The 18016-nt window shown below is 37.6% G+C and overlaps 1 long non-coding RNA gene across 1 annotated transcript; it reads right to left on the reverse strand.

Moving 5' to 3' along the window:
* Window positions 1-6234: 6234 nt before the first annotated feature.
* On the reverse strand, window positions 6235-11129 carry LOC145720920 (uncharacterized). The gene is made up of 2 exons (XR_014144242.1): window positions 8084-11129; window positions 6235-7681 (listed from the first exon to the last, which is right to left on the reverse strand). It is a non-coding gene; the product is annotated as an uncharacterized LOC145720920 (long non-coding RNA).
* Window positions 11130-18016: the final 6887 nt, after the last annotated feature.

An 18016-nucleotide genomic window follows, 5' to 3' on the forward strand; every position in this document is an offset into this window, starting at 1 on the left:
CAGGTAGGCTTTTTAAGGAAGTTAACTGTTGACTTTGTCTTCCCTACTTCCTCCTGCCGGAATTGTGAATTTGATGGCCACCAGTAGCCACCTTGTGACTTTGAGACTGGAATCAATGTTCAAAAGATTGTAAAGAAGGATAGCAGAAGGAACGTGGGTCTTTAATGTCTTATGAGACCTTCATACTGGCCTTGGAATGCTTACCTCTGAATTTTTTTCAAATGAGAGAGAAATGTACTTGTTGCTATTACCCTGTTCTCACCAAGATCTATTCTCAACATAATAGCCTCATTTACTTTTTTAAAGGAAAATCAGATTATAGTTCCCTTTTGTCCTACTTCCTACTATTTGTCTCGAATTTTTGTTGTTGATTATTTGTATTGGCTCTTTTTGGTTCAATATCTTCGTTAGTAATATCTTTGGCTATGCTTTAATATTTTTGGTCCTTTTCTGTCATTTGGTTTTAGGTACAACTTATAAATTGCTTATTATAAAGTGTAACTGTTTTTTTTTTCAATCCCCTGTTCACTGAGAGTTGCTTTTATTGAATACTTAGTATATGCATTATGCCAGCCACTTATACATTTTTTTTTTGCTTTAATCCTTGAAACAATCATGGATTTTGACATAAATTGTCAGAAATACTCTTATCATCATTTTGCAGATGGGGGAACTGAGGCTAATAAGGGTGAAATGATTTGCCTAAGATAAAGCATCTGGTAAAAGGTGGAAAACATTTGAATCCAGCAATTGCTTTGCTGCCTCAGAAAGCCCAAGACTTACACACATGTATTATGGGAAGTACTGTTTTGTTTATATTTATATAAATATTTATAATTATCATATGTATGTGATATCTTGCTCAATACTTTTTTATCTTTTGTTTTGCTCAAATTTTCCTTTAATCTTTGTAATGAGCTTCATCTCCTGAAAGCTTGTACTAATAGATATAGTCAGAGATTATCTGGAAGAGAAGGACTAGTCCTTTCTAGACCAGAACAGCTGGGAATAATAACATGGTTGTCAAGATGTTTACTATTTCATGTAGGAAAAACCAATGAGCCATTAAAGTCTTATAAAGTGAAATATAAGCAAAATATAAGGGGAAGTCTCTAATTATTGTCGAATTTGTGAGCCAGTAATTTAAGGTCAATATTCACTAACCACTAAAAATCTGTGTTCTTTTTTCTTCAGCATATGTGCCACAGATAATGCAACTAGTGTAGCTTCTTGATTCCCCCACCTTCTTTTTTTTAAGATTTCTTGTAATTCAATGGTATTCTCACACTCATACACTGAGTCCCTCTAGAACATTAAAATGGAGGTGCCATGAGGTCCCTAACCTGCATTTAGTGAACTGAAAATATAGTAAGAGTACGTAAATGGGATAAAGAACAGATAGAACAGATTCTTGGAGACTAAATTTTTACAAGCTTATTGTTTTGGCAAATAGGCACTTACTCACTAGACATAGGTGATTATCAATTTCTTCCAGGGACAAAGTCATAAACGCTGCCTTCATTTGTCAGTGATCTGCTTTGGAGACAGGGAACTGTTAACCTTGAAAGTGAATACACACTATTTACATTCTTACATAAATCTGATCAAGAAATATAAAGGAGAGGAAAAGTTTCAGCTCAACACACACAAAAAGACCATATATAATGTCACTCTCAACCTTTGGCGTCAACAGAATATCTTGCAAAATATTACTCATGTCACTCTGCTTTAGAGATCTCAAATAGCATCTTCTTTTGCATATAATTTTGCTTTTGGTGGAAGGAGTCAGATAAGAAATAATTAGAAAAGAGAAGAAAACTGAACATTGAGATTGGTGTATGAAAATTATGAAAGGAGATCAAGGTGACAAGAGAATATTTTAAGCAGGTAAAATTAATCTCAAAGTGTATTTCCCTAGATTTGGCTTGCCATGCAGGTGTGACCCCAGAGTTAGAAAATTTTTATTTATCTGAAAAGATGATGTAATAGAAAGTGTATAAACCAACCTATTTAAGCTCAAAAACATTTTGTTGTTGAAAGTGTTAAGAAAAAGATCACCTTTCAGAGTTATTTTGCAATGGAATTGACCTAGAATTAAGTTTATGACTTCCAGAAAATTAAAATTATTAGATTTTATGTTTTTAGTTTATGACAGTTTCAAGTTCTGGTGACAGTCACATTAAAAATCAGTACAGAAGACTGTTTTTTACTCATGAGTAAAACAAAGAGAAAGATAATGCAATGACTTTCTCTTCATTCTCTTATGAGTAGGATGAAAGTGCAACTTTTCTTTGAAAGTAATTATCCTAAACCATAGCCTAAAAAGTTTTGAATTACATTTTGAAACATTAAATGAATACAAATGATTCCAGATTTAAAAGACAGTGTTTTTCCATAAGAAGAAAATAATCACTGTCAAAATGTCACCAACATTCAACTCAAGCATCATATCATTAACGGTATTCCCAGACATGGGGGCAGGGGCACTATAAGTATAAGTTAGATATCCTATCTTCAAGGAACTTTCAGTGGGGGAGACAGAGCATGCGTAAGTATAAATCAAAACAGATAATTTCCCAGACTTCTTTGCAGGTGCATTCCCCTCCATGCCAACACCCTTGCACACAAAAACTCACACCTTGTAGATTTTTATGTGGTGATGTTCCTCAAGGATGGGTCCTTGGCTCTTATCCCCTCTAATACTATACATTTTCTAAGAAATTACATTTTTAGGCCAATGAATCTCAAATTTATGTCAAACACAGACTTCTCCCCTGGTCTTAAGTGTACCTTAAATAGAAGTTTCCCCAAACTGAAAGGATCTTCTCCCCTAGACCTGATATTCCAGTGTTCTGTCTTCGTGGATGGTACCACCGTTCATTAGGCATAATCCCAACTGACATCTTCCTCTCTCTCACCCTCCATATTAAACCATCTCTAAGTCTAGATGATTTCATGATCTCAGTATTTCTCAAATATGTACACTTCTCTTTATCACTATCACAACCATAGCCACCAATTCTCACCTGAGCTGCAATAGTTTTATGAATGGTTAGTCTGCATCCAGTTCTGTCATCCTCAAATAATTTTCCATATTACCACCGGAAAGTTCTTTACAAAACTGTGTCACCTCCCTGCATAAAACTCATCAGAAGTTTTCCATTTCCCTTAGAATTAGGACAAAATCTGGACGGACACTCCCTATCACAACAGATTCTCTTACATCATTCAGCCCTTGCTTTCTGCACTTCAACCTCTCTTTTTTTTCTGTTCCTTAAATAAGCCATCGTCATTCCACCATGAAGCTTTTTGCATTCTCAGCCCCCCTACCTGTGATGTTTCTTCCCTCTTCATCCAGTTAACTCCTAGTAGTCTTTCAGATCTCAGTTTGCCTGTCAATTCCTCAGGGAGGTTCATCCCAACTTTCCAGGAAAAACTAGTTATGCATTCTCACAAAACACTCTCCTCTCTTACAGAGCTTTTTTCTTAGTTCATGTCACTTTTTCCTTTTATCCTTATAAAGAAAAGGAGAGGGGAAAAATCTGGAATGGTTGCCCCCTTCTGTTATTCTGGAGAGGAATTCCCAGAAATATAAGTTTAAATTTGAACCTGGCCTTCCAAGTTTTTATGGAGGAATACTTGTCAGAATAGAAGAATCAACTATACATATTTTTTAGCAGTTTGTTAGATAGATTTATAATTTTAACATATTTAGAAAGATAATATGTCAGCTTCCATTAGTTCTCTTGAACCAAGCCCTGCAAAGATTGAGAGAAAGCTTGCTTAAAGATTCAATACAGGGCATCTGTTAAGATATTAGGACTGGAGATAGAGACTCAAGAGTAATCAGCACAGAGGTATTCACTGACACCATATATATGGAAGAAGTCTCCTCTGGACCAAGCACAGACGGAGAGGTGATTATGGAGGAGTGGATGTGGGACAAACAGAAAGAAAGGAGTCAGTGAAGGACTTAGCAGGAGCAGTCATAAATGTAGGATGCTGCTCATATGCGCAATCAGAAAGGTACAACACCGTCATGAAAGCCAAGGGAGAGTTGCGAATATAGCAGAATTATTAATAGCATCTTTTTAACCAACTGAGCCACCCAGGCGCCCAATAGCATCTTTTTATAGAGAGATCAAGCTGGATGAGAACTGAGAAGTGACCAATAGATTCTAAATGATCTTTTAAATAATTGTTGCAATGATATTTTATAGGCGGTCATAAGATCTTAAGGGATTAAGAAAGAAATGAGATAGAGGGAAGTGAATTAATGTGAATTAAATGAATTAAAGTGAAGTAATGAATATTTCTATGAAATATTTAGTAGTGAAGGGAATAAGGGAAACAAATGGGAAAATTTTTATTAGAATAGGAGACAATCAGACTTGTTGCCAATGGGGTAGACGACATGGAAGATGCAGGAAAAGGTAGATAATTGATGGAGCAAGTATCAAGACACTTGGCAAGTGGCAATGTTCATAAAGTGGGTTAAAGTGAGTGTCAGAGTTAGCCTAGAAAGTAGGGACTGCCATTATAAGTAAGTTTGGAGAGAAGTAAGTGATAGAAATTAAGAGAATTTGTACCTGAGGATCTTCATTTTTTCTATGATGTACAGTATGGGTTGTAAATAGGGGTATATGGATGACTTAAGAAAAGCAGAAAAAATATGAAATCATCAATGTAAAAAGAGTAGCAAGTTAACCAATTAAATGAATTAGTGAGCAGCATTGGTCCAGGAAAGGCTGACATATGTCCTGGTCATCAAATAAATCAAGTGTAGTGATGTTACTTTTTGACAACCTCATTCAGAAAGTCAGGGAATTAAAAAGAGAAAGTAGATTTTAGGTTTGTCCATGATTATTTATTTAACCACCTAATATTTATTGTTTTGCCTAATTAATGACTTAGGAAAGCATGGAAATTCTACTTGGGAAACTAATTATACAGTGGCATTAGTACAAAGTAAAGTAGTCAAGAAAATTCTGAATACTCGTGAATAAACAGTTGAAACTTCTCATGAGGATCGGGATGAGTAGGAAGGAGAGTAAAACCAGATTGTAAACAGATCAGGAACAACTGGAATGTCTCTGCAAAATCTGCATTGATCAACACAATGTCTAGCAGAGAATCGATTTTATTTTATTATTATTATTTTTTAATTTTGAAGTAAGTTTCACACCCAGCATAGAGCCCAATGTGGGGCTTGAACTCACAGCCCTGAGATCAAGACCTGAGCTGATCCACCCAGGTGCCCTGAGAACAAGTTTTAAATAAACACTTGATCAATAAGTTAATGAATGAGGTTGGTCTGATGAAAATTAACAAGTCTGATATAAATGATGATGAGAGTAGAGAGAAGTTTGACCAGGAAGACTGGATAGAATTACAGGGAATACTTGGTAGTAGTGCAGGATTGGCCATGGGAAGCAAAACAGTAAGGGTCAAAGAATTTAGAATTTAATATTTAAGACTAAAAGATTCTAAAAATTGCAGGTACTAAGGTGTGGCTGAGTTAAAATTGAATAGGGGTAAAATGTGTTGGATTTAGTCCAGGAACTGTGATATCTGAGTATTAGACCAGTGGTCTACTGGTTTCAGGAATTCCATGCATGAAGGGGAACATCCTGAAGTTAAGTAAAATCATCATGGTAAGAATAGGAATAGAAACATACAAAAAATAGGGAAGAAAAATTAAATGATTCCGGGCAAGCAAAGACTAACTGGCAACAAGAAAAGGTGGATTTTTACTCTATCTTCTGGTTCTGAAATATTATAAATTTGGGGCAATGAACCATCTTAATTTGAGAGTTACTGGAAAAGCTGGATCATCTGAAGGAATCCAGTTGTCCTTTACAGTGGGGGAGCTATGGCAGGCAGACTAGTGGCCTCCCAAAGATGCTCACATCCCAATCACCAGACCTCTGCATATTTGACCTTACAAGGCAAAAAAAGGACTTTGCAGATGTGATTGAGTTTAAGGATCATAAAACAGGGAAATTATCTTGGATTATCTCCATGGACCTGACGTAATCATATGAGGCCTTGAATGTGAAACATTTTCTAGTCCTGGTCCAAGATGACGGCATGAGAGGACCTGACATCCCGTTGCTGGTTCTGGGAAGTAAGGGGCCATGTGCAAAGACTGCAGACAAAGACCTTCTGTAGGAGCTAAGGTACCGCTCAGCTACAACCAGCAAGGAAGCAAAGATCTCAGTCTTGCAAACTGTACAACACTGAACTCTGTCCAGATCCACATGAGCAAGACACAGATTCTCCCTAGAGTCTCAATATAAGAACACAGCCTGCCAGCACTTCATGTTGTCCCTGTGAGACCCATGCTGGACTTCTGACCTACGGAACTGTGAGATAATGAATGTACGTCATCTAAGCCACTAAGTTTGTGGTCATTTGTTACAACAGCAATAAAAAACAAACACAGGGGCCATTATAGGAATAAATTGAGACTTTAAGTAATTTGCTGACAGAAGAATGGGCATTTTAAGATTTTATTTATTTATTTGACTGAGAGAGACAGCGAGAGAGGGAACACAAGCAGGGGGAGTGGGAGAGGGAGAAGCAGGCTTCCCCGCAGAGCAGGGAGCCCGATGTGGGGTTCGATCCCAGGGTCCTGGGATCACGACCTGAGCCGAAGGCAGACGCTTAACGACTGAGCCACCCAGGCGCCCCAGAATGGGCATTTTAGAAAAAACACTGAAAATATTTAGGAGGATATTGATAAAAGACTTCTCAGGTTTCCAAAAATGTGTGGATAATTTACTTTTTAAGTGCCATACACTCTTTGATAAAGTTACTTGGGGGGTAAAAGATCTCAAATTATATGCGTTAAAATAAAAAGTAAGTAATATGTCAAATGTGAAATGTCAGTTTGACAATTAGTTCTAAAAAAGGTTTATAATCTACTAATACGATCAAAGTTTAGTTTATTATTTTACTTATTATTAATACTATCAAGCCCCACAGCAAATCATTATTTTTTATAAAGAAAACCTTTTTTTTTTTTTGTAAAAATAAAATGGGGTTAGTTTCCATTGTTATGGAAGATTAACAAAATAAAAAATGATTGATTTCTTGGCTTCCAGTCTGCTATTTAAATCTTGAAATGGTCTAGAAAAGACTTAGTCTTGGCTCAGAGTTTAGTCCAGCTCATATGGCAGTCTTGAAAATTTCTCAAGAAAAAGGAAGGAGAAAACAAAAAATGTCTCTTTGTACCTTTTGTGATTTCATAGCAAAGATAAATTTGAATCCATCCATTTCCATTCTAGTCCTACATGCCCCACTGGTCTGGGAAAATTGTTCCTGACAGAGGGATGAAAACAAATGAGAACTTGCCTGTGTTTTGCTGATGTGCAGGAGAGATCTTTCCCAGAATTTCCTTTTGGCGAAAGCAGATCTTTCGATTTACATAAAAGTGACTGTGTTTTTCCTTTCACTTGTACCCTTTTGATTTACATTCTTCCTTATTGACTCACTTCTTCCTGGCGTGTTAAAAATCACTCCTCAGATTCTAGAATGACTGCAAGTCCTTTTTGGCTCTTCTTCAGGACGTGCTTCTTCATGACCACACTCATTCTAATCTTAGCTGTTTTACTCCCCATGACTGGCCTGAAGAATGGGGCTCATTTGGGACTGCTCCCTGTGGACTTATTCTCTTCGCCTGTGGGGGAAGTAAAAACATATTTATGGCCCAAGACCCTGTATGGCATTTGAGTGCCTAAAATATTTTAAAATAGTATTATTTTTCTAAAAGAGATCAAATGTATTAAAGTTTTAGCCTACTAGATAGTAAAGTGTCAGTTTTTAAGAATAATGGATAAGGATGGTTTCAGGAAGACTTACAAGCAAAATCAATTCATTTTTAAATTTAAACTGTACATTTAAACTGATGAAGGAAAGCAGAAAGCAATAATTAAAGGCCCATAGGTTTGGGGACTAAATAAAACTACCTTAGGTGTGAACACAAGTTCTGTAACAGATTTACTTTGTAACCTTGGACTTAATATTTACCCTTTATTTTTTGCTGTTGTCACCATCTATAAATGAGGATGATGATACCTACCCTACAAGGCAGGTGTTGTAAGGATTAAAGCACAGTAAGTCCTGACACATTGAACAACTGTTTGCCATCCTGTATGCTTGTTGAGAGGGAGAACCGTTTCTTCTCACTTTGTTTTTCCCATGCTAAATAAAACAGCCGTCTGGTAGAAAAGCAAAAGATACACATTGAATGATTGTGAATAATCTAGAATAACAGATCATTGGAACGAGTGTATTCCTAGTAGGAGAAGCTTACCTGTGCCTTTTCATAGAATGAGATTTACATGATTCATGGATAGCCAATATTTGCAATTAGATTGCATTCCATGGGAACACAAAAGTTGAGCAGAAAGCCACCCAAGACCTTGCTGAGCAATTAAAGGGGCAACTGGCCTGAGACTAACAACCCTTATAAAAATAAATAGAAGTCAATAACAATGCCAGTCTCTTTATACTCATTCTTTTTTTTTTAACTCTAGAATCAATGGATCTAGACTATTATCCATTTTATATTATATTGCCTTAAGAGCTTATCTTATACCATGGAATCTTCTTTCGGTATATTGAAATACAGTGAATATATTTGATAGGGCAGTTTGGAAATTTGGGATCTTGATTTTTTTTTTTTTTTCTCTGTGAAACCTCTGATCCCAGAATCTGGAAAAACCTAAATGCTAGACTTGAGCAAAGTTAATTGAAATGTGGCTTCAATTTTTACTCTCTAGTTCTGACAGTTCTTAAAACACGCTATTAACTTATTTGGAACCCTAGTGTGAGAGCATCTTTGAGCTGAAACTTGGAGATCTTTTAATAAATAAAGATGGTAACTCAAAGAATGAGACAACATTATCACTGATCAGGAAAAGATTTATCTTGAAAGTAATATTATGGATTATTACTAATATTTTTAATGTACTTTTTATAGCCAATATGGCTTGCTGTGGATTGCATTCAACCAAAAATGACTCATAAATATTTTAAGGCCTTATGCTTTGAGGACAGTCAATCAAATTTAAATAAAGCACATGTTTTAAAGTGGCATATTTAAAACTTCAGCTACAAAAGGTCTTCTTTTAGCCTTAGAATGGCATCATGCTTTCTTTAGTGAAGCTAATTGCACCAGGGAACAAATATGAATCACTCTTAATTTTATTAATCTATTTATATTGCTGCTCTATCTGAATCATCAAAATATGATGATGATCAGGCTTTTAAGAAGTCTGATGTTTTGCTCTTCTTTGTTTTGCAATAGTTTAATAAATTCATATTATATATTACTTGGGAGAACCTAGTATGAGTAGGAAAAGTAATTAAAGACTCGTGATAGCAAACATTTTTATGCCTGATAACATAAACCCAACAGATTTAAGTGATTTAACAAAACATTTCATTTGTTATTTTGTAGTAATAAATATGATGAAAAGAGAATCAGATTAATTTTAAAAGGAAAACAGAGCAAATTTGTTTATATCTAATTGATTCATTAGCTATGCCATTATAACTAGCCCACTAGGAAAGCATTGTTAAATAATTAAATATAGAGTCACTCAATATTATCCTATTGCATTGTTTTAATCAATCATCTATCTACCGATAATGTAGATAGATGACAATGGGTTAAGGACCCAGGACGTAGAAAGCTGACAGGATTTAAGGGGCAGAAATGGTGGAAAAGCAAGGAAGTAAGTAATGAAGACATGATTCAGTGGTGAAGGCAGAGCTGGTGTTCTGGAACCAAGTCCAAAAGTTCGGCAAAATAGAGGGAAAGGGACGAGAGGAGGGCCGTAACTTAATATTAAAAGAAAATGTGCCTTGGAGATTGACATACATTGGTTCAAATCTTAGTTCCACTGACTGCTTATAGCAAGACCTCAGGGTAATGCCAGAGCTTGTTCTCTTGTTTGCAAAATGGGATTAATAATGTTTGCCTCTTATGGTTATTTCATGTTTACCCACCATTAGGCATTATCTTTGGACTGATCTCTCTTCTCCAGGAACTTACATTTTAGTAGACGAGAATGTGTACACAATTAGTAACAACAGAGTGTTATGTAGGCAGTGGGTATGCAAGGTCCTCAGGCAACAGAAAGATGGGAGGAATGAACTCAGCTTGGGTAAGTGGGGGGAAACTGCACAGAGAAGGAGATCCTTACCACTTATGTACCATCATTGATTCTCCAAGGTTGGCACCTGTCTTAGTGTTTGAGTGGGCGCCATAGAGTAGGTGGCTTAAGCAACACAAATGAGTTTTCTTGCAGTTCTGGAGGCTGGAAGTCCTAGACCAGGGTGCCAGCACGGTTAGGATCTGGTGAGAGCTCTCTTCCTGGCTCGAAGACTGCTGCCTTCCCCCTGTGAGGTCACGTGGTCTTTCCCTTTGTGTGGGCTGGCATGTGCGCTGAGAGAGCTCCCTGGCATCTCTTCCATTTTGTGTAAGGCCTCCAATCTTACCCAGTTAGGACCCCACCCTTAGGACCTCATTTAACCTTAACTGCTTCCTAAAATCCCTATCTTTAAATACAATACACATTGGGGGGTTAGGGCTTCAGCGTATGAATTGAAGGATGGGGGAGAGCCAGTTCAGTCCATAGCAGCACCTGGTTAGAGGTAGGTACCAAGACTGTGAAGAATAAGGGACAATGGATACAGAGTCCACAGAGGCTGAGCAAAAAGAATACAAAGCTCAGATGAGTACTCTAGCCCACCAGGAATTCACCAGAAGAAAAATTCTTCACAGTAAGGTGACAATTTTTCTCAAACTAGGAACTGTTACATATTTCCTTTTTTTTTTTTAGGGCAAAAGACAGTCTCTAAGTGTGGTTGCCTAAAGCCTTGTGGTATAGCTCACTGGGAGTGCATGGCAGAAGAAATGATGCTGATATAGAAATAGATGATAGGGGCGCCTGGGTGGCTCAGTTGGTTGGGCGACTGCCTTCGGCTCAGGTCATGATCCTGGAGTCCCGGGATCGAGTCCCGCATCGGGCTCCCTGCTCAGCGGGGGGTCTGCTTCTCCCTCTGACCCTCCCTCCTCTCATGTGCTCTCTCTCTCTCTCAAATAAATAAATAAAATCTTTAAAAAAAATAGAAATAGATGATAGAGAAATGAGAAGAACTACTGTCTCATGCATCTTTGATTCTTCTGTGGGGCCTGATTCACTGGCAGATGCTCAATGTCAGTTTAATTAACTTGACAGGAAAACCCAGATACATTAAAACAAACTTGTGTTTTTGGTCCAATGATGACAGAAAGTATCTTCTTTTCAGAAAAAGAAAATTAAATTGCTGCTTAATATTCCAGAAAAGGTGAGGTATTTGTTAAAATATCTAAGTTACATACATATCCCACAGAAGCTCACAAATGTTGAACTTAGCGAAGAGTGGGTGCAAACAGAGTGCTAGGATATAATTTCATTTCCACCTTCTCTTCTGTGCTGAAGAGGACTGCGCTGTGCAGCCTTCCTTAAGTTAGACTGGACACATGACCGAGGGCTGGCCCATAAAATGTGGGCAGATGTGATACAAGCCACTTGGCAGGCTTGGCTCTTAAATATGCCTTGTATGGGCTTCAAACGCTTCTTTGCTGCTAGAGGTGACACCCTGACTTGGAGACGACTTGCTGCTTATTCGGAAGCTATAAGACAGAGGAGGCTCATTTAACCTGAACTGGTTTTGTGTAAGGGATAGGAAGTCCACTGTGTTAAAGCCACTTAGATATCAGTATGGGTTATCTTATGCTGACTAATACATTGCCCTTTCCATGTGTGAGGAAAGTTGTTTTCTGTTCTGCTTAATTCTATTTGATTTTTGTTTTCAAAAATATGGGTCCCAAGCTGTTAAACTGATTTAATGACCCCCTAATAGGTCCTGATCCGTAGTTTGAAAAACACCCATTTAAAGACTGTTAGAGTTCAGACAAGGTAATGGGATGCTTGCATTAAAATGATTGAATCACAGGCTTAAAGATTTAGACTCTGGAGCTATGGTTCAGATGCATCACAATTGGGTGGTTCCATTGTCTTTCTAGGTAGCTAAAAGCCTACCCCAGCCTTCTCATCGATTGGTAACAAAGAACTGTCTTTTTCAAAATGAGGCAAATACTATTAAAACATCATAAATATTAATGAGATAGTCCATAGAAAGAACAAAGAAAACGAGATACCAATTTTGAAATGATTGGGTTTTTTTTGTTGTTGTTGTTGTTTTTCTTCTTGATCTGTGATGGCTCAGACTATTACATTTTCATGCATGGTCCTCTTCAATCTAGGATTCCCAGCCTTTCACTTCTTATTTCTAGCTTCCTGGAGCAGCCTGGCTGTGGCCCATCCCCAGGAATTATTACCTGTCCAGCTGCTTTTCTTCCTTGAGGCTTGACTCCTTCAGGATAAACACAGAGCCAGTTGGGTGCTGACCTTTTAATTAACTCAAATACTAAAGTTCTCTCTAAGAAAGGTTGTTCACTCTCTAGACGTCTGTCACTGTGTAGCAAAATCTTTTCTCCCTGTGTTCATGGTACCCTCAACCAAGGAACTGTTTCCTGAAACTTTTGAAACTGCTCTCAAAGAGAAGAATGTTGTCAAGATAGCACCTTCACCTCCTTTTGGTTGTTTTGATTTTTTTTTTTTTTAAAGATTTTATTTATTTATTTGACAGAGAGAGACAGCAGGAACGGGAACACAAGCAGAGGGAGTGGGAGAGGGAGAAGCAGGCTTCCCACTGAGCCGGGAACCCGACGCGGGGCTCCATCCCAGGACCCTGGGATCATGACCTGAACCGAAGGCAGACGCTTAACGACTGAACCACCCAGGCACCCGTCTTTTTTTTTTTTTTTTTAAACTAATACGTTGGTCAAACAAGAGGGTATTGGGCTTAGAGACAGTGGATCTCCATCCCTTCTGAAAAATGTTGGAAGTCTTGATATCTTGGTGTATCCTAGGTTTAGATCTGACTCAGCCCACCTCCTGTCAGTGGGTTTCAAATTATTTTGAGCCCTAAGGAGATTTTTTTGTCTAGCCTGTCTCTGAACTGTCAGGAAGGTTTGATGACAAGGAGCCAAGTAAGCTTTCTGCTGATAAGAACTTTTATTTAAAAAATTTTTTCATTAAGCTATCTCAATATTTCAACATAACATATTAGGAGCAAATTTAAAACAGATTCTGACCTACCTTCTTCACAGGTTGAAGTCCTCTGATGTTCCTTAGTTTGGGGGAAAAATGATTAGTAAATATTTTCACCAACATGGTTAAAAGCATGAGAAGATTTCATATTCCGTGGACTTACAGAACAGCAAAAGAAATGAAAGAAAAATGCATGAAAGTATATTAAAGTATATAAAAGCCACAAAATGCAGGATAACAAGCAAAGGTACAAGTAACTGATCTTCAAGTATGGCATTGCCATTTATAACAAGGCAGAGTCTACTAAGAGTAGAAGTGATACATATAAAGCACTTAAGGGCAGAATAATAGCAGAAACCATGGTAAAATCTGAAGTGTCATTCTGAGGGGACTTATTCTCATCACAATAAATTAATCCCTATGACTAGTTCCTAATTTGATTATTAAGTGTGATTATTGTGTAAGGCCGCTGGTTACTGGCATGCACTAGAAACAAAGATAATGGTGGCTGCTGGTGTTTGGGAAGAAGGAGGAAGCACTAGTTATACAGGAGCGGGGATCATCTGAAGTGTGCAACCATGGACATCGATGGCCTTTCCATTGTGGACAGCAAATGAAGGACAGAATCCAGGACTCTTGAATGTAGTGCCAAATTAATTATTTTTCCTTTTACATAAAAGAAAAACCATCAGAGGCTTGAACGGAGGGTAGAGGCCTGATGAATTTGAAGTTTGGACACAATCCTCATTGGAAAAGATGGGTTGGATGACTGGAGATAAGGAAGTCAGAGATAATAATCCAAACTCAGGCTGGATGTAGAAATGGAGCTAGTGGGTAAAGGATTTGTTAAGAAGGCAAAAGTAGAATCCCCCAGGCTAGGGAACCAACTGAATGTGAGAATGGAGGAGGAGCGGAAATTAAGACAAGATCCCAAGTTTCCTTTCATGGTGACTGCATAGATGGTGACAAAATGAAAAGAACATAGTAAAGAAGTAGGTTTGGGGATAATAATCAGTTCAGTTTTGAACCTGTTGAGTTAATTGTCAAGTTAGACCCAATTTATGATGGTTTTTGAAAAGCAGGTCAAAGAGTTCAACTTTGATGCAATAATTAGACATGAGCTACCGAAGAGCTAAATTATGGAATAGTAAAGATGATGTTAAAGTACAACTTACTGTGTATCCATATATCATGTTTAAGAAGAAAAAACAGATTAAGAAAAATCCACCTTGGAGAAGCTAGTGATATAGGCACAGTGATAGCAATAGAAAAATTTAGCGATAGAAAAATCTCCCACAGAAGGGAGATTCGATGTCATGTCATGTAAGGAACACAGAACCCCCAACTGTATAACATCTGTATCTGACTAAGAAGTTGACATCTCCGGATAATTAAATTCTGCAGGTGGAAAGCTTGGCAGGTGGACCTGATAGGGGATGCCTTTGTAAAAATTATAAAAGGCACCCCCTTCTATGGGAGGCTACAGTCCCATGTCGGGAGTCATCACTTAGCACTGGGACTGTGGCCTGAACTTTGGCTCCCATTTAGCCCTCTGACCCAGCTTCCCTTTGCAGTGTGGGTATGTATGTGGGTGTTGGTGCCAGGGGGAGGGTAGATAAGCCTGGAGGCATTTGACTAGATAAGAGAAAAGGAAGAGAGTCATGTTTTGTTTTTACTTTAAGTAGATAAAGGACTCTTTGGGGGAAGGAAGATTAGACTTTTTTCTAATGACTTTACAGAACAGAATTCTGACCAGCAAGCAACTATTTCAAAATAGCAGGTAAACTTTTTAAGTAAATAAAACTACCCAAAAGCATGACTGACTTTCTCGGGAGACAGTGAACTCAATCATTGGTAGTAACAAAATGGAGTCTGGATATCTGCTTGATAAACCTTTTATAGAGGAATTCTTCAAAAATTCTTTTAAGCCTGTGATTTGACGATTACTTGCCAAATGAGCATTATAGCCAGTAAAACTGTGACTGGAATGGGGAAGGGCAGAACTTGGTGTGGTTCTTGTAAGAGGAACATTTCCTCAAATAAAAAGATTTGGGAAAAAAATATAACAGGTCCCCACTGAACACTTAATTCTTAGTATTTGCATAGCTGAATAATATTTGCTACAGTTGACTATAACTCAGCTATTAAAAGTACCAGATCTGCTTTGACCTCAAAGTTCTACCCGAATGGACTGATTATTCCAGCAGAAGTTGTGGTTGATGCAATCCTGATTTAACTTTGGCTACATTATTTGTCTGTATTCCTCAGATTTTCTAATGTAAATAATTGGATAGCCTAGTGTTTGTTTTATGTTTCTGAATTCCATTGCTTTGATTGGATATCCTTTATTATCTTGGACATCAATTTTATCTCAAAATGGAGGTGTTCGTTATGCTGAATGAGGACTTTAGCTGCCTCCATTTTGACCTCAAACTTTCTTAGTTGGGCTCTTTCCCTCTGTCTCTTGGTTCTGGAAGACCCTGGGGCCAAAGCATCCCTGGATTGGAACAGAAACTCCCCCTCAAGCAATATGGGCTGCCCTGAGCCAGCGAGACCCCACATGTGATTTACTCCAAGACAGTGATGGATTTGACCTTCAATATCTTTACCCACCTTTGCCCCACATTTCCCTTGGGCAAATCTGGAAATATTTTCAGCACTTTGGAGACAGTCTTTGAGATGCTAGGCCACTAATTTCCCGGTGTTGGCCTCACTGAAATAAACTCCTTTCTTGTTTCACCACCACTCGTTACTCTGTCTTTGGATTTTGTCAGTGGCAAGTGGCCCAGCTTGGTCTGTTTGGGACCCTGGAGCCAGATGCTCTTGCTCTCCTGTTCCCTGACTACATGGACTGACTGTAAATAAGTGTACAGGTATAAACTTTATATTTAACTGAAGCAAGAAAGTAAGGACAATAAATATCAAAGATCTTGTTTTTATTTAATGCGAGATTAATTAATCCAACTAATTTTAGAAAAATGAACTTTCTTTGAAAAAGAATGTGAGTAGATAAAAAATCAAGTTTCTTTTCAACGGAGAAAGTGGAAAGAAAATGGAGAAAGGAAAAGAGCTCACTAAGAAAGATGAAGACGAACCTGAGCCAGCAGGTTAGTTACACAGCTAATGTGACTTCTGCCTTTTCAAAGGATAAATAGAAGGTCAAGAAGATAAAAATCTGGCTTCCCGGTTCAGGAGGTTGCTGCTCATCTTGGAACATATTCTATCTTCCAACTAATTAGCCCTCATTGGAGACTAGAAACAAGTTCTAACAGATCAGAGTGTCTGGGAGTTAATGTTTTTATTTTAGCAAAGTAAAATATTGTGTCTAGCAATTACATAAAGCAATACAGGTTGTCCCACTCTCTGAAAAGTAAGGCATTCCCATGAAATTGTTCATAAGCCAAAATGGCATAAAATGAAGATGTAGCTACCATTTATTTATATGGAAAAAAATTTGAGCATTCCCAGACCCCAAAACTAACCTCTCGTAGGCTTTTCTGATACCCTCTGACATATCTTGCTAACAAATGCACAAAATAAATCAAGATAAGGCACAGATGCTCACAGACACACTTCAGAGCTATGCTGGCTGTAGCTGAGACACAGCATGTAGTTCCCAGGGAAGGAGCCTGGCAGTGCTAATTCTTGCTTGGGGTGCCGAAGCCTCTAGGAGGGTTTGCTTCAAAATAAATGCTGAATGCTATTTTTGCTTTTCACCTTTTTCTCCTAATAGCAAAAATTATCTTTGGATTTACTTAGCTTAGCAAAACAGGTACTAATGTAGGTCTTTCCCAAACATATATCATTACTGGGCCTTCATCAATAATGAATATTCACACTCATATAGTATGTTGTTATTCTAATTAGCATTTCTTTGAATGCTGGCCAAGAGGAACATAGTTTAAAAGTTTATTTGCCCTTATTATTTCTTTTTCTAAGAACTGTCTTTTTATATCTTTTTACTCTTTTGTTTTGGGGGGAAATAAAGAGGGTTAAAGACATAATGGCAAATCCAGGGGATGCCTATACCTATTTTTAATGATAGCTGTGTGATCAGAATTGTAGGAAATAAAATAAAATAAATATTCAAAAGTTCAGTGCTACAGTAAACCCATGAACTCATGGTAACTCAAATACTGAATCATTTAAAAAGATGAATTCTCATTTAATTTATGGGAAACCCATTCATCAATTATCAGTTATAGGATGCCTACCACGTGACAGGCACTCCAGATGAAGAGTCTCCAAGAGCAACCACCAAACACCTTTTTTAAAAAACAGTCATTGTTGTTAGCTTGATGTTAGCTCGAAGCTAACTGCCTAAAATAATATTTCAATTCAAGTGGCTTTAAGTGATTAGAAACATGCATCTTTACGGTGTACCAGGTATTATTGAATTTGGGATACTATCATTGCTACTTAATTAAAAGTACCTTATGTCAGCATGCAGAAGAAAAATCAAAATAATACTTACTCTGCCTTATGTGGCAACCTTTCATAGTTTATTGCCATTTGGCATGAGTATAGTCTAGAATCAGGTTCAGTATTATAAAGTGATTGTCTTAGTTATCTACGTCTGCATAACACATTACCACTTGAAGATTGGGTCTTGTCTGCCAGTTCCCAGAGCTGCAAATGCTTGAGGTATCAAAATTGTGCTGACTCTTTAAGTACTCATTGCGTCAGACCATTGCTATGTTTCCTTAATAACTAGAAAAAAGCCTCTCTCTCCACTCTGGCCAGATTTTGTCCCTCAGGCCTCAGAACTACCTTGCTTATGCTTATGTCTAATGAGGATCTTCCTAAGAACATTTCCTTGACCTTCTGCTGACAGCCGCTCCATC

The sequence above is a fragment of the Leptonychotes weddellii genome, chromosome 4 (assembly GCF_054177405.1).
Source record: "Leptonychotes weddellii isolate Sample4059 chromosome 4, ASM5417740v2, whole genome shotgun sequence".
In the NCBI taxonomy this organism is placed as follows: Eukaryota; Metazoa; Chordata; class Mammalia; order Carnivora; family Phocidae; genus Leptonychotes; species Leptonychotes weddellii.